Consider the following 25,149-nt stretch of genomic DNA (forward strand, 5'->3'; position numbering starts at 1 on the left):
CAATTTGTTAAATTGGTCATTTAGCACTCTTTTAAATGAAGTTTTTTTTTCCGTTGACGTCATCTCGGCTAAGAGTGACTTTCTTCGGATATTGCCTTGCAGCAACAACAACTATAGTTTCTATTACGCTTTTAGCACAATACGACCGTTAAAAAAATATTAATATGCATACGTACATGCTGGTGTATAATGTAAATTTAAGCATTAGCAAATGTTGCACGTTAAAGTAGAAGTTTTAACTATTTTTGGGTCATGATACAGATGAACTATTACCACTATCATTGGTGAGTTGAATTTTATTGATTCACCATTTGAACGGGTGAACTGTTAGCGTTTGTTTGCTTCGTATTTCGCCAACATTGAGTGCAAAACTGCAAATAAGCTTCATCGTTTTCTATACATTAATCATTTATATTGTTACTTTTTCTAGTTGCGGACGAGCATGGCAAAGTATTGTTAGAGTGAGCTACTCGTTGGAAGACGGAGATGGCGATGCATCTTCTCCAAACCTTGAATGAAATAAGCAAGGTAGACATTGTGGTGGAGGTGATTTAGAACATACGGAAGGAGTCGCGATTTTGGCTGTGCAGGGGTATTAAGGTTGACGAGTTGGCGGGGCTGTTCGTAGGATGCGCGAGGAAGAGCGGCCGAGGACATCCCGACGAGACCTCGGGAATTCGAAGAGCGCGGGCCCGGGCAGTTCGAGGGTCGACTAGGTTGTTTAATGTCATCTTGACTCGCATCGATGCCCGAAAGAATGGAGGAGGTAATGATCCCTCTATACAAGAATAAGGAGATATCCGTAGTTGCAACAACTAGAGGTATCGTCGCTGCTAAGCATCTTATGAAAGCGCGGGAAGAGGTGAGTGAGAGATGAGGGTAGGAGAGGCGTGTCTATTTCGAAAAACCGCCGGATTCACATGCCGGACGTTCAACCACAGAACATATCCATCTTAAGGGGAGAAGGATGGTGGAGCAAAGGGAGAGGAAGAAGGCTGCACATGGTGTTCATCGACCTAGAAAAGGCTTACGACAAAGTTCCAAGGCAGATCCCATGGAACAAGCTTGAGGCTAAAAGATGTACCGTGGCGTACATTAGGGTGATCAAGGACATGTATGAGGAGCCAAAACCGGAGGTGAGGACAAGTAGGAGGAGACTCGCAGACTTTCCACTGGTGATGGGGTTGCATCAAGGATCACCTCTTAGTCCGTTTTTTTTTCCTTGGTGATGGATATCGACACGGCAAATTCAAGGTGGTGCCATGGTGTATGCTTTTCGCGTGACGACATAGTCCGATTGACGAGACTCGTAAACGGAGTTAACGATAGGCAGTGTTGGAGACATGCCCAGTCTAAAGGGGTTTAAGTTTAGTAGGACCAAGACGAGTACTTGGAGTGTGTAAGTTCGGTGAAGCACCTCAAGAGGTCGACTTGGGAAGGCTTGGCACCTGTGCCATCCGGTGGGTTAGAAAAGTTTCAAGTACACTTGGGTCTATTGTGCAAAAGCGGCGAGGGAGATTGACGATGATGTCACACATCGTTATCGGGGCAAGGTGGATGAAATGGAGGCTTGCTTTAAGTGCTATGTGACAAGAAAGTGCCACCAAAACTTAAGGGCAAGTTCTACAGTGCGCAGTGGTTAGGCCGACTATGCCGTATGGGCGGGAGGTTGGCCGATTAAGATCTCTCACGTTCAAAAGATGAAAGTTGCCGAGATGAGAATGTTGAGATGGATGTGTGTTCCACACCGAGTGACAGATTAGGAATGAGGATATTCGGATAAGGCGGGGGTGGCCTCTTGGAAAGACAAGATGCGGAAGCGAGATTGAGATGGATTCGGGCATGTGAAGAGGAGAGACACGATGCGCTCAAAGGTGAGGCGTGAGAGGTTGGCCATGATGGTTTCGTACGAGGGTAGGGGTAGGCCGAAGAAGTATTGGGGAGAGGTAATTAGACACGATACATGGCGCAACTTCTGACTTACCGAGGACATGACCTTAGATGAGGGTTTTGGAGGACCCAAATTAAGGTAGAAGGTAGTAGATAGTCTCGTTATCCGTTCTTATTAGTAGTCGCATTATTGCAATATAATTTTTTTATGCTCCGATTTCGTTATTATCCGTTATTTCCTATGCTTTGATTATCCCGTGTTCTCTCGCTCCGATTTCTCGCTATTATCCGGTATTTCGTGTTGTGATTATCATGTTATCCGTGTCGCTTGCATTATTTCTTCCATATCGCTTGAATCTCTTTTCCGAATCTCTTAACTTTATCTTACTTCTTTTTATGCTTTTATTGAGCCGAGGGTCTTTCGAAATGTACCGTCCTACCTTGGTAGGAGTAAGGTCTGCGTACACTCTACCCTCCCCAGACCCCACGATGTGGGATTTCACTGGGTTGTTGTTGTTGTTTTTCTAGTTGCGGAGAGTAGATGTTCCTCATTTTCCAGTTTTCTATCTTTATCCCATATACAGATGAAAGAAAAGTTCTTTACTTGTTGTAACTTTGTACTCTATCCTATTATTGCTTTCCCCCAATATTTCTATCTCATTAGTGCTAATGTAAACGGCGATCGTATCTAAAGCATGAAATGTTGCACATATTTTTTGACTCTTCGAGTATTATTCTACTGTTCTTGTTAGATTTTGATCAGGAAATATGACAAGGGGAAGAGGCATTAAACGTAGTAGGGAAGGTCGTGGGCACATGTCTAATAAAGGAGGAGGAGGCAACCAGCAGCTACCAAACACTTCTCAGGAGGATGTTAGTGAACCATCAACTCCTACGTCTCAACAGATTGGTTCAAACAATCGTATTGTCTCGTCACATGAAAGTAATTCTCAGCAGATTGTACATACATCTCAAGATGGTAGTGCTCGGAAAACAACTCCTACTCCTCGAAGTATTGGCGGTCACCAAGAAATTCCTACTTCGATAGATGTTGGTCGTCAACAAGCTCCTTCTTCTCAGAATGTTGGTGCTGAGCAAGCAATTCACGGACAAACACGATCTTTGGGAAGTAGTAACCCACAAGAAAGACGAGCTACTTGGTGGCATAAAATCATGAAAGTAAACGGAGATACGTAAGTAAATCAAATTATACAAGTTGTGGCTAAACAAATATTTAATAATTTTCACATAAAATGTTGTACTAATTATTTTTTAGATTCCGCCCACACGAGGCTGTTCGAGATGTCGTTAGCTTTTTAAGAAAACCGACCATGGCATCGTTGGAGCAAAGTTCCTATATGTACGAGACAAATGGTTCAATGATTTTGAGGTACTTAAACAATAACCTACGGATTTAACTAAATGTCAATTTTTTGCTTTTAATTTTAAGAGTGGTCTTTTTGGTATGCGCAATAAAAGTTCTTAAATTCTCTCTACCACTCTCATGATTCATCTATGATCCCTTCTTTTATTTTTAGAGGTAGTTATATTCTTGCCTATGCTCTCCTTGCTTTTGTTATCAATGTAACAGGTCTAATTATATATCTAACCAACTATTCTTTTAACTATAAATGTACATCTTAACTTGACAAAACAATAATAATTTCATTGTTTACTTTCTAAGCTATGCAAAAGTTATTCTTTTCACGATGAGGATAAAGTTTTCGTTCGAAAAACTTTTGATCGGGTGGGTAGTGAAAGGTTGAGTGACGGTTTAGAAAAGCAAAGAGAGAATTTTCAAGAACAAAGAAAATACCAAAGTGGATTGCTAAGTTCATTGGGGACGGTTTGATGCGATATTGGAACTCGACGATTTTAAGAAAATTTCAAAGAATCAACAAGAAGAATAGAATGTCATCTAATAATGAAGAAGGTCCTTCCTTACATACTGGGGGATCAGTTGCATTTGCTGAGTACAGAAGACGACATGTAGTTTTTTTTGTCTTTTTTTTAGTATTAATCATTATTTAGTCTTATGATATTCTATGATTTATCTTGAAAATTAACAATATCTTTAATGGTTGTAGAAGGAACTAACTGGGGAAGATCTTCGAAGTGATGAATCGTATTCCGAAGACTCACAAAACAAAAAATGAAAAGAAGTGGATCCGTGGAAGTCGGAAAGGATATGGGTACGTTTTTTTTTATCTTATTTCTTCAATGATATTTATTCCGGAGTAGTTTTTGTTTAAATTAAAATTCATGTGAATTGTTTTCTCGATTGAAGGAAAAGAAATGCTCTATTACAGGAATTTTTCTTACCTTTTCTTTAATTCTTGGAGGTAACACCAGTAAAGTGATTTCACATTTGAGAGAACTTCATGTATATTTTTATTGTAAGCTGAGGTGTTAGGTGCACTTTTTCACTGAATTCTGAAAAGATAAGTTGCTGGTGTAATTTTATATTTTATTTTTAGTTGTTGCCTTCTTCAAGTGAGCTTTATCTTGTGTCTTCAAATTTAAAGCTTTGTTGAAGAATCTGTGTGAACCGTTCGACATTCTCAAGGTTGCATATAGTAGTCTATCTTTTCCCATGGAGTATTAATTTGTATGTAATAGCAACATTAGTTCCCACTTCCCGAGAGCTAAATTTTCAAAGTAATGTATGAGATTCTTGAAGATAACAAATTTCAACCGAGAGAAATATCATTCCAGTTTAGTGTGTGTGTGTGTGTGTGCATATTATCTTGTTTATTCTGAAACTGAAATGCTTCTGAGAAAGTATGCAAACTATATATCTGTTATAAAACTCCAACAAAGAACAAAATGCTCATGACTTGTGTTTCAGTTATCCATCATGTCCAAGAAAAAACTTATCTTAATTTTCTTGTCTGTCAAATATCTGGAGAGCTACATGCCTTGGGAAAACTGAAATCTAGTAGTAGTAAGACTGATAATTCATTATTTGGTGTGTTTCTCATGTTCCTTTTTTATAATACTACGTACAATTTGTGACTAGAAAATTCCATTACAGAATGAATCTGAGTACTTCATTACAATTTTTGCTACTTGACAGCTTTGTTATTCTAGGTGATAACTAATTACTTTCTTCTTTTTCGTAATTCGATTTACAAAAGAATATTAAGAGAAGGTTGGTGAAACTTCAACACTAAGGAATGAAGATGGTCTTGAAGTAGATGATGGAGACCTGGAGACAAACACGACAACAGATGGAGAAGGGGAAGGAGAAGAAACTAGCGAAGACAATGATGTGAATTTGTTGAAAACTATACCGGAGGAGCAACTACTGGATAGAAACAGTTGGACGAACAAAAAAAAGGAAGAATATACGGTTTTGGCCTCAAAAATTCTTTGCTAGCAGATTCATCGAATGCTAACTGTGCGTCCGCTAGTGCTCCTAATCCTCCAAATGTGCCTACCGAACAAATTTTTGAAACACCTGAGTTTCAACAGCTTCTTAATCGTGTCCGAGAAACGTATGGCGAATGTGCGGGAATGTATGCAAGCGGATATTCGGGAAAATATGGAAGCCGAAGTACATGTCGTGGTTCTTCTTGTGGCCGTTCTTGGTTTCACCCTCAACCACCACCAAATGGCTCTGGTTCTCCCCCAAACAAATCTTAGATAATTTATGTTATTGATTTTTTTTTATTTAAGACATGTTTTATTTTACTAGCTGACTTGTTCTTCATCATTCAAGGATTGATGGTACTGTGATTATGCTTATTTGGAAATTTGAATAGATTTAATTATTTATTTTATCTTATGTCACATTATATATAAAATTATATTTGTATTTTGTCATATGCAATTTCTAGCTAGATTTAACAGAAAATATCCCACCAAACACAAATATTGGCTAGGATATTTATCAAATTAGCTAGAATGACCTTGTAAAATATTCCTAGCTATTTTTAGCTAGTCATTTAGATAGGAAAGCATTCCGTGCAAAAACAGGAAAAGGCTAGAGATTTTTTTAAGTTTTGCTAGGGCCATTCCTAGCTAAATTTTTGTAAAGTCAACATTAATCAAACAAACTTTGCTAGAACTTAGCTAGGTTAAGTCCTAGCAAAATGTTTGCTATGGAAAGTGCCTAGCAGAGATATCCTAACTAAAATTACCTAGGAATGACAAAATCTTCTAGCTAAAATTTAGCTAAGAGCTTATTAGCTACGGAAGTTTGCTAGGGTAATTTTCCTAGCTAAATTGGCGTTAGGTAGGGATTTTCCCACTTTAGCTAGGATTTGTGTCTCTAGCTAAATGGCTGTTCTCTTGTAGTGATATTAAATTGTTATAAATTTCAAAATTTCAAGGCAAACTTTTAAATTTCATGACAAATTTTTTGGTTAATACTAGGGGTGTACATGGACCGGGTTGATTCGGATTTTTTAAACACCAAACCAAACCAATTGTGTTGGGTTTTAAAATTTATACACCAAACCAAACCAATAAAATTCGGGTTTTTCAATCTCGGGTTGTTCGGTTTTCTCGGGTTTTTCGGGTTGTTTGGTTTTCTCGGGGTTTTTGTGGTTTTTTTTTCCTAATAGTCTTGACACAAAACATATAACTTTTACTTCAAATATTTCTTTAGTCCTAGTAAGATACAATTATATAATTAAGGTGTTTCTTAAGAAAATAACACAAAATATGAGAAGAGTGATGACATTGTATTAAAATATTCAACAAAAGCTAATATAATCGGTTAAAATAAATATTGCTAATTAACAAGCCATAAAAGAAAATGACCATAATCTAAAAATACTAAGTCATGCTAAAATAAGTATTACTTACATGACAAAGAAAAAAACTTAAGTTATGTATTTTTACCTCGTAAATCAATTATGCAAAGCTAAAGAATAGATATCCAACATTATTGTCATTCTTAGTGGTAAATTGAATTTCTTTGTTAGGATTAGTGTTGAGTTGGTTTTGGTTTTGGACTTTATTTGAGTTACTAACATCCATAGGATATAAAACTTATTGAAATTCAAAATTCTAAGTTCAAGTTGAATAATATGATAATAGATAAAAAAAATTCGAAAAATTTAAGAAATATTTATAAATTACTTTACAAATAAATATTTTTATGTATAAAATGTTTTAAAAATTGAATACATGTAATGTCGGTTGGTTTGGTTCGGTTTGACTTTTTTTTTTAGTTAAAACCAAACCAAACCAATTATGATCGGGTTTTTTTTTTCCAACACCAAACCAAGTCAAACCAAACCATTAGTCGAGTTTTTTTCTCAGTTTGACTCGATTTATCGGTTTGGTGCGGTTTGTCGGTTTACTTTGTACACCCCTAGTTAATACTTCGAGGTTAGTATTATCTTTCTAATGAGAAAGGGTAAAACGGAAGAGTAACTAATAATGACTGGAAAGTGGAAGACTACGGGGAATATTAAGACGAGTTTTTTGGTGTAAATGCATGTACTGTTCTGTTAATTATTATTATTAATGTTAACTGGTTATTATATTTTAAAAGGATACAAATATTCATCAACATTTTTGGGATACTATTACATTTTGTTTTACTGCAGGGGCAAAATGATAATCCAACTTTAAAGATATGAGCTTCCCACTTTTAATATTATATGATATGATACTACATAGTCATTACATACTGATTTCTTTAGGAACTTAGTCCCAAGGAGATCTTTAACAAAAATTGATACAAGAGGAGAGGGGACGCATAATACAAAAAACTCCCCATATCATCTCCCTCGGACACCTGCAGAACCGTTCATATTCCAATGTCCAAAAAATGCCCGCAACTTCATAAATGAGGCTAATGCTACAAACAACCACTAGTAGTCAGTAATCATCAGACATGTAATCAGACGAATCCTCATCCCAACAAGCCTCAAATGAAAATTTCAAACCCGCCAGAGAGTCTTGAGGGTACTTCACATCTTTAATCTGCCCCGAAATTCTATTACTCAAGACTTCGTTGAGGCTATATATTCGCACAGCCGCAAGTCAAGAGATACAAGATGAGGACAACCATCAAGAATAGCTTGGAGGCCTTTATTTGTCATACTATTCCCAATGAGTTGGAGGTGGTGCAAGGTAGGCAGGTTTTTAGCAATAGCTAGAGCCTCTTCATTTCTTTCATCTTCTCTATCAAAGTCATCACCTGATCCCATATACAATGAGTTATTCAATACAAACGACTTCAATCGTGGGCAAGAGCGTCCAAGAGCTTTAATGCCTTTTGTTGTGATGGCAGTGTGCGTCAAACTCAGCTCCTCTAACAATGGAAGCTTTCGAACTGCTTTAAACCATCACATACCATAAAATAGCAACATGCAATACTAAGCTTCTTCAGCTTTCCTGAACTGGTGAACAAATATAGAAATGAATCAATGAATATGCCCAGTGACTGAAGCAACATCACCAAACACAACCAGGCCTACTACAAAAGACTAGCGCAAGGTATATAATAGTAGGATAAAATGATTTGCTACATCACACCCCTTGCGGTGCAGCCTTCCCGGACCTTGCTAACACGGGAAGCTTTACGCACCGGGCTGCCCTTTTTACAACAACAAAATACGCAGTGTAATCCCACAAGTGGGGTCTTGGGAGGGTGGATTGTGCGTAGACCTTACCCCTACCTTGGCAGGTAGAAAGGCTATTTCCAATAGACCCTCGGCTCAAGTAAAGCAGGCTTTTTACAAAAAGATAAAACAACATGCTATCTCTGCAGCGAAAGAGCAGTTTCCTATGTATCATTTCTTTTTGGAAAAAAAGGGTCAAAAATGCCCCTCTACTTTGGGAAAAGGGCTAAAAATATCTTCCGTTACGAATTTGGGTAAAAAATACCCCTCACGTCATTAAAGTTTTCAAATATACCCTGTCTTAACAGAAATTCCAAAAAACAATCTGCTTTCATTTTTTAAACCTGTCTAGAATATACTTGGATAGCTAAATTCAAACTAAAAAATAAGCCACAATTACAACTTCGTGTATCAAATCAATGAATAATTCGAGATATTTAAATTGTGTTTTCCGTTTCTTGATTCATGTTAAGCCAATCAGAACAAACAAATAAAATTGTTGGCTCTATGATCATATGGGTTTTGTAATTTAGTTGGGTCGGCTTTAAATGGAGCAGGTTCAAAAAATGAAATCGGATTTTTTTTGGGAATTTGGGGATTTCTATTGAGACAGGGGTATATTTGAAAACTTTAATGACGGGAGGGGTATTTTTTAACCAAATTCATAACGGAGGATATTTTTAGCCCTTTCCCAAAGTAGAGAGGCAATTTTGACCCTTTTCCCTTTCTTTTTATAAGTTAAAGTTTTATTAACAAACAGTACCAACATGGTACTGCAACAAATACAAATGGCAGGACTTGTTAAAAACAAGTCCAGCATATCATGCATATTCAAAACTAACTTCCCTTTCATCCAGAAGGCCAAATTCTGCATACATCTATACTTAACAACAGAGATCATCTCTTTTACTTGATAAAAAAAAACAACAAAGATCATCTCTTTTTTATCTTCAAAACATCTCCTATTTCTTTCACTCCATATAGTCCACGCAATGCACAGAGGGATAGTCATCCATATCTTCTGTTGGGGAAGTAAGAGAAGGAATGGAATTTTAGAGGCAACAGAAACAAAAAGAGTAATGGAGTACTGCAATTATAAATTCAGAAAGAGAACATAAAGGCCCAACATACTGATTCCTCTCTTCTTATTGCAATCTGGAAGATAGGAACTTCATGAAAACAATAATTCTTTGTTCTTTGAGATGAGTTAGAGGTTGTTTCCTATTTCACATAGTAGTTACTCTCTTCTTTAATTTTTCTGTTCCAAAAAAGGAGTAACTACTATCTTCTTTCCTTTTCTTTCTCAAATACTTCCCATGAGTTGCGCTCTTGTGCCAATACTTGGACTCTTGTATCAAGCAACTTAAGGAATTCAAAGTGATTTACAACTAAAGACTATTGTATGATGAACATGATTCTCAAAAGACCATGGGCGGCAAGAAATACACTTCACATATTCCAGGGTATTGTAGAAGGAAGATAGGAGGACTAAGCAACCAGACATCAAAAGCTCCCAGAAATGCATATCCAAGCTCAGTTAAGCTTCTTTGTGGAGGAACATCAACATTTAAAAGTTCATGGGACATACATTGGATTATGTCAACTATACATGTATCAGGTGAATAGCTCCCAAATCGTGGATTCGACCTCTGTTAAGCTTCTAATTAGATAAGATCTACATTCAAGATATTTTTGATGAACCCTTTCTCTTGTATTCAATAAAAATAACCCTCCAATCTCTTCATTGACTTTGTAACTGAACTATGACTAGGTCTTTTAAATTGTATCACTGCCTCTTAACCCGGTTATGAATCTATAGTTGAGCAAAACTCACTCAAAAACGAAGCACCCAGAAATAAACATATGGCTATTTGTCTTAAAAAGTCGTAGCAGGTGGCTATTGTCTACTGCCATTTTAACATTGTATTCAGTCAAACATGTTCAAGCTAGGACAAATGGAGTAAATTCCAATAAGGAAGTTTTTTCAACTGTTCTCCTTTCCAGATTTTTTTTGTTTTTGATGACATGGGAACCCGCAGCCGCTACTTTTTGGGTGCGCACAGGGTGATTCTCCTTTCCAGATTAACTTTTATACACAATTTAGCATATAAAACTATTACTAATCCTGTAAAAATTCAGCATAAAGTCAGTGTATATAAGTTAAATTCCCCTCCACGTAAATACACCTTAATACACACCAACCACAGCAATCAAATCACGCTAAACTCATCCAAATTTCAAAAAGATTTAAAAAAATGGTTAGACAAAAAAGGAAGAAAATTAAAGATTTAATGGTAAAAACCACACCTGAACTATCACTTTTCTCGAACCCCAACTATCACCATCTATGTATTAAAACACACCTCAACTATTAACACTGCTCTCTCTTCTCTTTAGGCTCTTCCTCAAAAAGACAGCTTTAGAGCGCAAGTCAAACTCATGATAGGCGAGCAATCACGCGCACATGGTTTAGCGAAAACAACAAAGTGAAAACTTCGGACTATAGGTTTTCCTTCTACAGCTGACAGGTTTAGTGTTTTAGGTAAGAAAGTGAGAAAAACGATCTTTATAAAACTCGCGAAAAAAGCCATAGTTCTTTCATTACTTCTTTATACATTTTTGAACCCCCTTAGTAAAAGTTCTGATTCGGCCGTCACTGTGTGTTTTTGACCATTATCTCAAAATTAAATAAACAAATAAGCATTCAGAGTGGAAGCCTAAAAAATTGGGGGAAGAAATTACCTATATGCTATGTCCTCAAGTAAGTCATCATCAACAAAGTGCTCTAAATTGATTTCAACGAGTTCACCTTGGCTACGATCAACAGCATGTCGGCATAACTTCTGCAGTCTCCAGTCGCTATCTATGTAAAATAATCCCCAATCCTTTGACATGTTAATGACTCGCCACATTGAAGGTTCCTTACATATTCGCTTCCACGTAGTGCACACTTTCTTTGCAGTTTCCAGTTGGGAAATGAGCGGAAGCTACACACGCTTTTAAAGTGGCGGAAAAAGAAAGGACTTTGGGATTGAGATTGAGAAAGAAAAAGGGTAAAAATCATTTCCCCTCCAACTCTAGAAAATATGTTATAAATATAATTTATAATTGTGTATATCTATCTTTAGGAGAAACGTTAGATTAATGACTTTGGGATCAAGCTATTTTTCTCTTCTAAATAGAGGGTTCTCTTCATTGTATTGACATCCTCGAGAAATAAAGAATTCTCCTCTCCTCTTTTTCGCTACAATATTCTTTTTCTACTTTTACCTGGTATAGATATTCTTTTCTGCTATATTAATTAATTTTTTTAAGAAAAAATTATAGTCAAATATCATTCGACCATCTAGTTTACAAAATATGTACACAGTATACAGGTAGTGTATACTTTATATTAAATGCATATACTCTACATATAATATACATACATATACACAACATATACTGTCACGACCCGACCCGAGGGCCATGACGGGCACCCGGTGCTAATCCTCCCGGGTACCTCTTATCGTACATTCGTATTCACATCTAGGTGGACCACATAGCTTACTCATGAATGCTATACATCAATAATGCTAACTCATTGGGCAACAACACATTTATACCATCAGTAACAACTATGCCCACATCAATATACATAAGCCGACGAGGTCATTAGAATGATATACAAAATATAAGCCGATAGGGCTACAAGATATCTAACCATACATAACTGTCTACAAGCCTCTAAGAAGAGTAAGTAACATCCTATAGGCGGGACAGGACCCCGCCGTGCCAATGTATGTACACAAAAAAATAATACTAAAAGTCGTAGCTCCGATGAAATGGAGCTCTCTGCGCCCCGAATAATAAAGCTATGGATCAAGCCTGTCTTCCTGGCCACCTGCGGGCATGACGCAGCGTCCGCAACAAAAGGACGTTAGTACGAATATTGTACTGAGTATGTAAAGCATAATCAACATCATAATAGGAGCATAAGAGACAACATAAGAAACAGCATAAGATGGGAGAATCGGGAGATAGCAAAGCCATCCTCATCATTACTTACTTACTTGTCTTTCATAGGGACCTTCCATGTCTAATACGTGCTCGTGTACATACATACAAACATATACATATATCTATATTCGTATCCATATTCGTATCCGTATTCATATACATATTCATATCCATAGCATACCCGACCATGAAGGTTCGGTGGTTTCACATACCCGGCTATGACAAGGCTCGGTGATTATACATACCTGGCCCTACCAAGGCTCAGGGTACCCATACCCAACCGGGCAAAGGTGGTGTGCGCGCAATAGATATCATACCCGGCCATATAAGCTTGATGTTACGTAATAGTCATATATGCTTAGACATGTAACCTTAAGAGTCCATAAGTATCATCAACATCATTACCATTATCGTTTTTGTTACGTCTATCCTTGGAGGATCAACTATCATATAGAGGATGCAATGGAATCGGGAAAGTATCGAGGATCATGAGCTTTAGTAACTTTAGAGATAGAGCCATTTGGAGGACATTATAGAACTCATGAAAGGATATATACATAGCCAAGGAACCATGCCTTATTGAAAGAAGGGTTAGCCTTACATACCTCTTTGTCTCCTCAACTATCTAGCGTTCACCGCCGAAGCTTGAATAATCTACATTTAGAAGGATTCATGCCGTGGTTAAGCCTTAATGATACTTTTAAATTCAAACTAGAATAAATCATAGTCTAATGAAAATTGGGCAGCATTTTCCCTATTTCGTCAACTTCCACCATATCACAAAACAACTCCCAACAACTACAATAACATCTATAATACACTCATAATATCCAATTCAAGTAATCACATTACACTAAGCCTTCAATATTCACCCCCATGTTCAACTTATACTAGCAACTTCATACCCATTTTAGCACATTTTCATATAATACTTCTTCATCACCATTATTACCTTCCATAACATGGTTATATCCATATCATACTAAGAATCATGACTCCATATAGATTACTACTCATAAACATCATAAAAGCTACATTTAGACTTCATTTTCTCCCTCTTTCTTCCACCCAAGTCTTGTTACAACCAAACATTCTCAACAACATGAAATAAGCATGAAAACTAACCTTTTCATCCCATGGAAACAAGCTTTGGAGAAGCTATCAACTTTGTACAAAACCCTAGCTACAATGCCCAAGTTTTCTTGTAGTCTACAAACCCTAAGAAACCTTCTAACGTATGAACACTTTGGTTCTTGCCTCTTGATCTTTGTTTTATCTTGGGTTGGGGTGGAATAAGTTTAGAGAAGGGTTTTGAGCTCTCAATACTTGTAGAAGATGAAAAATGAAATAAAAGAACCAAGGGCAACCATTTATGTAAAAACTTAAAATTTGCCCGACGGATACTATACGGACACTTATACGGTCTGTATAACATTGTACGGTCCGTATAAATGGCCGTGGTTCACCACCATGAAAAACATCTTCCTGTTGGGGGTTATACGGACCCCTTATACGAACCGTATAAAGTTATACGGACCGTATAAGTGGTCGTATAACTCCACTTCCCTGAAATGGTTTTCGTCGTTTCGTTCGATCTCCAATCCTTATGGAACCTTCTTAACACTTGTTTAATACTTCATTACCAATCTAAGGAGAGTTACAACTCTTCTTTAAGACATCATTAAGCCAACATTAGCTCGGTACTTTATGGAGCTTTTCCAAAACACCACATATACTTTGCCCTTCTTAAGGAACTTTCTCCTCTTACTTCCAACATCTTTGAAATCTTAACTAGGATCGTTAAATAACCTTTCTTACTTATAGAAACATCATATTCGTCTCACCCTGCATTAGTCTATCTATCTCATGGCGACATGAAATTTTTCCGAGGTGTAACATATACATTGATAGTTTGTATACTTCGTCCATATTGATAAATTAGTTGGCCGAATTGTACATTTACGTAAGTTTCTCTTAGCACGTACGTATTAGAAATGGTTAAAAAATGCCCTCATTCCACTGATCGGAGTGCCATTCCTTCCACCTATTTGGATAAAAAATGGCCTTAACGTTAAATTTAAGCCTAAAATTGCCTCTCCTTTTAACATGTGAAATATATGAATTTCTTAATTAAATATGTGACATTATTTTTATTGATTCACTTTCCATTACACCCAAGTTTACAATACAATCTATTAACCCAAAGTCAGTTTTAAAAGACCCGACACTTCTTTCACCATAAATCATTTCCCACTGCATTGTGGTTTTTGGTTATTATCAGCAGTAGTAGAAAGTGAAATGTTTAGACTTCTCATATTGTGTAATTTTGATCTAAATATCTGAATACAAAAAAATGTTTTTCTTCTGTCAAAAACAAACAAAAGGAGGAGTAATTCAAAGTTCAGACATTGTGTTCTGTGATAAAATTTAATTTACGTTGATTAAATTAAAAATGTTTTTCTTCTGTCAAAAACAAAATATCCAAAAAATTTGGAGTTCAGATTGGCCCAAACTATGCCCACCCCTACATAGCCAACTTTTTCTCCTGAGTGTGAGATGAATCAGTACAAAAACTTGTTCGTTGTACTTAACTTCACCTAGTTTTGTTATGTAACTGGGAAAAGTTTTAAGTGGAGGAAAATTTGTCAAAATATTATTCACCCCTCTAGTGTTTAGGTGTTATACTAAAATAGTAACAATTGTACAATAGCACTTGGTTATATTATTATATTTATTTGGCTTAGTTGTATTATGACAAGGTCCGCGATAAGTAAGCATAGTGATTTGTGCGAGCAAAGGCACAAAACAGTCCAGTATCTTTGGACTTGGGTTTAAAATAGTCCTATTTCTTTCTCATGGACCATTAATAGTCCACCTTCTTTTACAAAGTGGTGCAGATTCAGTCTAGAAGCAAATCACCGTCAGAATTCTAACAGAAGTCATACTCACGTGTTTCCATCTTTTAAAAACAATCAGAATTCTCTCCATATCTTTGTCAAAACAACATTGAATATGCTCCGTTATTTCCCCCCAATTCTTCAGAACCCTAATTTACAAATTGGTGAGACCTAAGCCTGAAAATCAGCTGCGACACACGGAGTTTTTGTTGAAGAAAGACGGAAAGAGCGACATTTGTGCATGGAATTGCAAGAATTGTGAATCTTTTAAAGTAGTATACTTCAAGAGAGCGAGGAGAATGAATTTTCTTTCCTTTTTTTTTCCCTTCAATTCGTCTAAAGATATGCTAATTTTTATGTGTTTTCCTTTCTGCTAGCGTGAACTTATTTTTATGGTAGAATCAAACTACCATGAGCATAGGGACCTCATAAGTTATTTTGGCTGTGGATTGTTGCTTGTTGAATAGTTTTTTTGATGCCTTCGATGATTCTGCGCATTGCAATATTTGCGTAATACAACTAAGTGGTAAAAGAATGTAAAAGATAACCTTAAGATTGTTTATTAGCTAATTACCACTGCAAGTAATAAATATACTTTAATGTTGGTTTCGGATTGCTATTATTTAGTTCTCTGCTAGTAAGATATGAAACTGAGTATTTTATTATGATAATGGATGGCAATTTGGTATCTAACTTTTATCTAAGCCTCATATATGTCAACTACATTCATTCTTATACTTCTTCTTTCTTCTTCATAGATGTTCTGTGACCAATTTGCTCTTCACTATTGATTCTTGAATTGGATTAGCCAATACTTGAATTTTTCCATTAAATCATTTTTTCAGCTTATGTTCTCTACAATTTATGTTAGTTTACTTGTTATAGGTTCTTTTTTTGTTATCTATAGTCAAGTTGAGAGATTATTTGAAATAGAACATGGCATATAATGCTAAAATAGACTTGGATAGCCAGAGCTTAAACCAATTGATGTATCTATCAGAGAATTGGAGTATCAAAATTAAGGTCTATCATCATTGAATATGTTATTTTTTTCTAAGTTGCTGATCTTTTTTTTTTTTTTTTTTTGCAGGTTCTTGGGCAGACTTACCAATACTTGATGAAATTAATTCTAGTTTTGAGGAAGTAGTGAAAAACTAAACGGCGAAGATAGAGATGAGTTGTTCCGTTCATAAAGTCAATCAAGTCGAAGCTAAGATCGAAAAGCTGAAAATTAAAGACGAAAAAATTGAGGCAAACGGAAGCTGAAATTCTACAACTATAGGAGAAAAAGATCAAGATCAAAATGCCTTGCGAGAGTCACTTGGTTAATGGTGTTGTGTTCTTATGATGTTGTAACATGTAGATTGCAAAATGGGCGTCTTATACCCCGAAATATAAGCAATTTGCCATAACTAACTGTACACTTTTCTACTGTAATGGATGGTATAAATGAATGAATAATACTTCAAAGTTTTATTACTCACCATTGTTGTGTTTCAGTTTTAATTTTAGTTATGAACCAGTTTTAGAGCCCGTTGGATAGGCTTATGGCTTTTAGCTTATAAGCGAAAAGCCATAAGTTAGGAATTTTAGCTGATGACTTTTGATTTATCTTTGCTATTTTGGCTTTAAAACAAGTGCTTAAAAACACTTTTTTATTTTACCCAAAACACTACCAAGTGCTTAAAAGCTATTTTGACTTAAAAGCACCTTAAATAATATATTCTCAAAACCTAGCTTACAAGCAGCAAAACACATGTATATTCTCTAAAATTTATATGGCTTGTCTGGTATCTCATTATCAGTGAACTTCATGTGAATTGTACTGCCTGGATTTGTTCTGTCTATTTCAATGCAGTAATCCCACATCAATTTGTATTGATCCTTGATATCACCATTAATCAATGCAATAGCTTTCATCTTAGCTTTTTTGGCTTGAGATAAAGTCACATGAGCTCTTTGGTCTACACTCACCCAATCTCTGACATCATGTAAGCTCCAATTCCTATTTGATTTAATTTCCTTCAGGTACTTTCTTGCAATGAAGGATGATGTTATCATTCTATTATTATGATTCCACTCCTTGCAACGATGTTTAGGATTGTACGTCCTGATTTGGAAAGATGTGTCCCTTTGCATTTTACATGCCATGATTTCCCAGTTGCACTCCGAATGTATACAAATAGCTTTCATTCTTTGTCGATCATTTTTCTTCCATCGGATATACTTTCCATTCTTAATCTCATGAGTTGTTACTGCATTCTTAAAATCTTTCTTGCTTCCAAATACACACTCTAGAGCTAAAACTGGATTATCTCCATCAATATGTGAATTGAATTGAGGAAAATCAAATCTCTCAGTTTCAGAATCACTATGCAAACTTTTTGTGCCTGAAGAATCAACACAATCAGAATCCCCTTCTGGAGCTTCCATCTTTCTCTTCGCTTCGACACTTAAAATCTCTCTTTCATCCACAATGTCATGTGAAATATTTTCATGTTTATCAATCAGTAGATCATCTGATAAATCAGTTTTTGAGTCACTAAAATCATCACCTGATGAATTTTCTGGCACAAATTGGTTGTCATTACCTCTAACATTTGATTTGTAAATCGTATCCACATTGTCTATATTGAAATATGAGTCCCAAGTGTTTGAAGTAAATCTCAATCACATTTTCATTTGGGATGTTTCTTCCAACTGCAGAAGCTTCATTATCTGTAGACACCAATCCCAATTTATTACCGGATCTTCCACACGTATGCCAAAAAGTTATTGAATCCTTTAAATATCCACAAATCTCGGCCATCTTCTTGAACTCATGAAGGTTCAGTTTTTCTACATTAACGTAATCGATGAAGTCCATGTTCCCCCCGACATAATGCTTGTCTAGCGTACGTTTCATAATTTCTAAATACTGACAAATGATGCCTCAACTGTCGATTCTGAAATAAGGAACACACATATTTTATTTAGGTGATGTAGTTAATAAGAATACTATGTATACAACAAGATATGACAACATTAGGACAAACATAAAACATCTCAATTTTATGGGCATGAATTCAAGTCATAAAATTTTAAGAAATAACAAAGTTGTTAAAGTCTCTATTTGAACAAAGAAGTATCTTTTTATATTCAGAATTTTGCTTCTTATACTGATCGTTCTCGCGGGAGGGGGTTTCAATCAGACTAAGTAAAAACTCATCATAAATAGGAGGTGATTCTTTGCCACTATTGCACCTTAAATACATTGGTAGTTCCAATTTAATTATGCTATTTGAGGGAATATGATGTGAGTTTTAGATTTTAGGGTTCATTGAAGATCAAAAGCAAAGGGGGAACAAAGAAACTAAGAGCAGTGGCGTACGCAGGATTTTTTGTAAGCGGTGTCAACATTTAAAGAAGTGGACAAATGAACATATCACTATAACAGTATCATATTAAGAAAATAAAAATACAATTCAAATTATATGAATAATGTATATTCAAGTACTCCCTCCGTTTCTTTTTACTAGTTCAATATTTTAAAAATACGTTCTTCATGTTATTTGTTCATTTGCTAAAATCAATAGAGATATTTTTTTTTTCAATTTTCAACCCCTTATCATGTAACTATTTCTCCAAATTTATTAGGATACTAGTAGTCGAAGTCAGATTTTCAAATCCAAATTAATATGTACAACTTAGTAAAATAAGTACTTAATAAATGATTTTTCAAAAGGAGTACAAGTATATATTGGACTAGTAAAAAGAAACAGAGAGAATTCATTAATACTACTCAACGATTCTAAATGTAATCACAATAGTCTAACTAAAAATGTTAGTAATACTTTTTCTTTTATTTAAGGCATCAACTCAAAAACTCATAAATAATTTTATTACTAAGTGTTACACCCCGCACTTTCAGAGCATGAGCATTGTCGCGACCCGCATTGCAGACCATGACGAACATCAGGGGCTAACCATAGAACACCGCTCGTTCATACTTATCTACCTAAATCTATAATATACATTCATGATCATAGAAAACTATCATCATTTGAAACATATTTACTTGTATAAACATAAACCCCTTAATAACAAAATATATATATATATATATATATATATATATATATATATATATATATATATACATGCATATATACATGAAAGACCTGTGAGACCATACTACCCATGCTGCGTATCTACGAGCCTCTGCTAAGTACTAGACATGTGGATGGGACGGGACCCCGTCGTGCCCAATCATGAATATATACATATATGTACCAAAAGAATAATCAATGGCACCTCCCGGAAAATGGAGTGCTCTCAAATCGACTACTAGCTCTACGAGTGCGGATCACCTCACGTCTTGTCTGTGGGCATGAACACGGCATCCAAAAAAGGATATCGGTACGAATATTGTGCGAGTATGTAAGGCATGAACAATAATAAGACATCAATGAAATAAGGAGGCATCAAATGAAGAGCAATCATGATCGATTTGAATCATAAAGGAAGTAATAAATCTTTGGCTTACTTTCCGTACTCATCATCATATCATATATGCGTAAATGTATAAATCGCCCCGACCATATAGGTACGGTGTGACAATCAATAACGATAACATTAGCATTAGCTTTGCGTCCGGGCCTCACTGCGTGCGGGGTATCATCTCATGCCGCCCAATAGTGGTGTACGCCCGTGCGAGTCGGCCATGGTGTATAATTGCACGCTTGTAATCGGTAGCCGACCATATAAGCGCGGTGTAATACCATCATATGCTCATCATAATATGCTCATAGTAATATGCTTATCATAATACATACATAGAGACTCATAGATAATCATACTCTATCGGGGTGACGTAAGGTTGTGGACCCCCGATTTCATTATGGGACATTCATAAGTATTCTGACTCACCTTGAAGGAACAAACATGAGGTGAGTGTATATAATGATCAACATCAATGGGCTATGGATAGCTTCATTAGCTTAATTGGAACATCATATCATAGACTATAACATCTCTAGACTTAAGCTTGTTATTATCGTTATCATAATCGTAGCATATCTCTTATCTCGTCTGGCTATTCATGAGCAAAGACTCATAGTCTTCTTGAAGATGGAACATTCATAATAAAAGAGGAATTCATGCCATAGGACTCATGCCTTAGAAAGAAAGGGCTAGCCTCACATACCTTTGTCGTTTAACTATTCTATCGCTTGCTCGTTCTTCTTTAATGCACTCGTTTATACCTTCAAGAGAATTCGTGTCGTCATTAGCTATACGATTATAGGAACGAGCTTACTAAAGCTAGAGAAAATTGGGCAGCATTTCCTTTGTTTATACTACTTTCCTCCATATTCCATATCAACTCCCAACATTCCTGACAACAATCACAATGTTATAACAATAAGCCTCATTTGATTACATTGCCCACAATTCATAACTTTACTACAATTCTTCATAACCATAACCAAAGTCCATTATCGTGTTCTTTCTCATAAAATACTCATTCCATGTTCTAAATTTCATTTATAATGTATTTATAACTTCAACATATCCATTTTCATGATTCAATCCAACTACTACTCAACAATAACACTATTCGCATTTATGACCCATTTTCTATACTTTCTTCTACAATCAAGTGTTTCAACCTACCAATACTTCAAACAACATGGAAAGGTTATGAAACTCACCTTAGATGATGGAGGAATAAGCCTTGAATTGTGATAAACCTTTTGCACCAAAACCCTATTTCATCTCTCTTGGGATTTCTTGATTTATATGGCTTTTAATGGGTTTCATACACTTGATTCTCCTCAATTCTTATTGTTGATCTTTGATTTCTATTGTTTTATTATGGTTGAAGTGTATGGAATATTCTAGAGGTTTCTTGAATTGTGGAGGTGAAAGAGGAAAATGAAAATGAAATGAGGAGAGGTCCACTATATTAATCTCAAAATGCGATCTCCACCAAGATCTACGGACCAACATACGGTCGATATGTTTTCTGCCGTATGTTTGGCCGTAGATCTGGTCGTGAGACATGGTGTGCCGGGCTGGATCTACGGTTGGACATACGGTCCATACATTTATACGGCCAGTATGTCAGAGTATGTTTGCCAGATTTTAGAGACTTGTTCTCGTCGACTCGTTGATCTCCGATCCTTATGGAACCTTCTTAACACTTGTCTAACACCTCAATACTATTCTAAGGGACATCATAACTCTTCCTTGAAGCATCATTAATACACCACTAACTCAATACTCGAAATTCTTATCCGATACACAACATATGACTCGCTTTCCTTAACAACTTTCTTTCCTTAGCTCGAATGTCTTTGGAAATCTTAATTAGGACCATCAAATACTATTTCTTACTTGTCCAAACCTCGTGTACATCATGCCTTTGGTCTATTCCCGTACGCTAAGGGAAATTTCCAGGTGTAACATTCTTCCCCTTTGGAACGTTAGTCTCTCGAATGTTAAGTCATCGGGGATTCTAGAAAATTTTCGCCGGGAGTTTCCCCTATAATATGGCACTACCATCTGTCACAACAACCCATAATATCATTGCCTCGCGGACCACAATACAATAGCAATATAAGCGGCACACACGACTCGTATGCATAAAAGAAAAGCATACATACCTTATCGTTTCGACGTCTCGTCATAGATCTCTTCAGGGGCTAAAATAAATGCGGATATGTGGATTTCATCTTCTCTTCCGCTTCCCGGTCATTTCTTCCCCCGATTGTTATTTCTCCGCTAAGATTTTAACCGAAGCTATTTCCTTATTAGAAGCCTTCGTACTTGCTGTCTAATATGGCGGAGGCCTTCTTCATAGGCTAGCTTTTCTGTGACTTGAACATCATCTACTGGCACAATCCTTGTGGGATCTCAACACATTTGCCGAGCATTGAGACATGGAATACTGGATGAACTAATTCAAGCTCTGAAGGCAAGTCTAATTCATAAGCTACTTGACCCACCTTGCGGATGATCTTATAGGGTCCAATGTATCGAGGACTTAACTTCCCTTTCTTACCAAATCTCTATGCCCCCGATACCTTCGAACACCCAATCATCGACTTGAAATTCTAAATCTCGCCAGGCGGATTGTCTGCATAAGATTTTTGGCGACTTTGAGGTACCGTCAACAACCTATCTCGGATCATCTTGACTTTTTCTCGGCTTGTTTAATCAACTCGGGGCCTATTAATTGTACTTCTCGATTTCAAACCATCTGATTTAAGGATCTACACTTCCTTCCATACAAAGCTTCATACGGGGCCATTTGAATGCTAGAATGATAGCTATTATTATATGCGAACTCGATTAGGGGTAAGTGGTCATCAACTACCACCAAAATCTAAAACACATGTTGAAGATATCCTCCAAGATGTATAGTACGCTCGGCTTGTCCGTCGGTTTGCGGATGAAATGCCGTACTAAGCCTTACTTGAGTACCTAGACCTTCTTGAAAGGATTTCTAGAACTTAGGCATAAAGCGTGCTCCTCTGTCCGAAATAATAGATATGAATACCATGAAGTCTCACAATTTCCTTGATATACGACCTCGCATAATCTTACATTGAGTATGTGGTTAACATTTGGAAGGAAATGGTTTTTTTACGTCAATCTATCCACAATCACCCATGGCATAGCTAACTATTAGTAGGTAATTATATTTAGTAGCTATATTTTAACTTAATTACTTCCCATAGCTAAATTTTGTATATCAATTACATAATGTAACTATTCAAAACCTTAATCTGCCTCTTCTCCTTATTCCTCCCTCGGCCCGCCGACACCCACCGCCGAGTAAAAACTCGGCGTTGACTACCGGCTGCTCCATCTCTTCTGACACTACCACTAGTCACCACCCTTGTCCCTTTCTTCTCCGGTGAAATAGCGGCGCTCCAACGAACTCCGTCAACAACACGGTGACGAACCACAACCTATAAGTGGTAGTCTGTAGGTGTGAAACCACCAGCCCCGCAATAGCAGCCGTGAAATGTCACGACCTAACTAAGGGCTATGACTGGTACCCGGAGCTGACTACCGAATACCACCTGTCACCCTTGTCATCACAAAGAACCTAAACATGCATCATCTCTAACACAAGCTTATCATAAGTAGTCCTCAAGTATCTCCCAATATATATATATATATATATATAAGCCCTCAGGCTACAAAAATGATCTACAAATACACGCCAAGGGATCACGTGACATCTATTACCCACACATAAGTATCTACGAGCCTCTAACTGGAATTCTGTAATCACAAGGACGGGACAGTACCCCGCCATGCCCAAATATGTACATATATACACAAAAGAATATACCAAGAAGTGGCAACCCCGAAATAATGGAGTGCTCCTGTATGTCTGCTGAGTAGGCTCTTAAGAATCCGGACCGTCTCGCTATTTACCTGTGGGCATGAACACAGCGTCCATAAAAGAAAGGACATCAGTACGAATAATGTACTAAGTATGTGAGACATATATGGTAACGTAATAAGGAAATGTAGAAAGCATAAGAAGAAAAAATAACTGTAACTGCTTGCCTCTTGAGGCGAAATCATGCATGCTCATTTTACCTTTAAAACATATCACACATACATACATAAACTGTCTAAATCAATAACATCATTAGCCCACGTCTGGGTAATCATCTCACACCGCCCACTAGTGGTGCTGCCCGTACCATATAGACTTAGCAGTGTTGCCCGGCCATCTAGGCATGGTGTAATCATCATCATATACTTAACATGAAGCATGCATAAGAGCTCAAGTAAAATCTGTAACTCTATTGGAGTAACGTAAGGTCAGTAACCTCCGAGTATATTATGGAACATCATGATCGTCATGTCTCACATTGAAGGAACTAGCATTATAAGGCGAGACTACCAACAACAAACAACATCAAGGAAAAATTATAGCATCATATCATAAGCTTAAAACTCTCTAGTCATAGATTCATCGTCATCATTATCATATTCATAAAACATCTCTTATCTTTATCTCATGAGAAGCTCTTAATAATCATAGACTTATAATTTTTGGAAGGTAAGAAAGTCATGGAAAGATAGAGAAAATCATGTCATAGGAATCATGCCTTAGAAAAGAAGAGATTGGCCTTACATACCTTTACGTCTTCTCAACGACTAATGTTTTCCTTCCACGCTTACGACTCTACATTCAAGAGAAGTCGTATCATGGTTAAGCCATTGGAAACATGCCTATGTTGAAGCTAAAACGACTAAAAAGCTAATGAAAATTGGGTAGCATTTCTTTTGTTTCGACAACTTTCTCCATATAATAAAACAGCTTCCAAACATCATAACAACACCCATAATATCATAATCACTAAACTTTTCAAGTTAAACATTGCTTACTTCTCGAATTCACTTTCAAAGCCATCCATAATCATGACTATAATACAACATCATATCCATCATTCACATAACACTTCCTCAACGTCATTAGCTTCATTTATAACAAGATTGTACTTATCTTACACTACAATTCATGACTCAAATTAACTTACTACTTCAAACACCATTTATTTCAGATTTGAGCTCATATTCCACATTCTTCTCTAATCCAAGTCTTTCAATCACTCAATACCTTTAATAACATGAAATATTTATAAAACTCACCTTTTATTATGTGGGATTGGTCTTTGGATGAAGATATTCCACTTGAGAACAACCCCAACTTTGATTCCAAAGAAAACCTTGACTTTTACAAACCCGAGTGAGTTACTCCGCGCTTGATTCTC

The 25,149-nt window shown here is 36.4% G+C and overlaps 2 long non-coding RNA genes across 2 annotated transcripts; one reads left to right on the forward strand and one right to left on the reverse strand.

The window, feature by feature from the left end:
• Nucleotides 1–7,468: 7,468 nt before the first annotated feature.
• Nucleotides 7,469–11,435, reverse strand: LOC132056846 (uncharacterized). Its single transcript, XR_009414984.1, has 2 exons — nucleotides 11,214–11,435; nucleotides 7,469–8,249 (listed from the first exon to the last, which is right to left on the reverse strand). It is a non-coding gene; the product is annotated as an uncharacterized LOC132056846 (long non-coding RNA).
• A 4,098-nt stretch (nucleotides 11,436–15,533) lies between these two features.
• LOC132030477 (uncharacterized) lies at nucleotides 15,534–16,851 on the forward strand. Its single transcript, XR_009408052.1, has 2 exons — nucleotides 15,534–15,604; nucleotides 16,458–16,851. It is a non-coding gene; the product is annotated as an uncharacterized LOC132030477 (long non-coding RNA).
• The last annotated feature ends 8,298 nt before the right edge of the window (nucleotides 16,852–25,149 follow it).

The sequence above is a fragment of the Lycium ferocissimum genome, chromosome 1 (genome assembly GCF_029784015.1).
Source record: "Lycium ferocissimum isolate CSIRO_LF1 chromosome 1, AGI_CSIRO_Lferr_CH_V1, whole genome shotgun sequence".
Lineage (NCBI taxonomy): Eukaryota > Viridiplantae > Streptophyta > Magnoliopsida > Solanales > Solanaceae > Lycium > Lycium ferocissimum.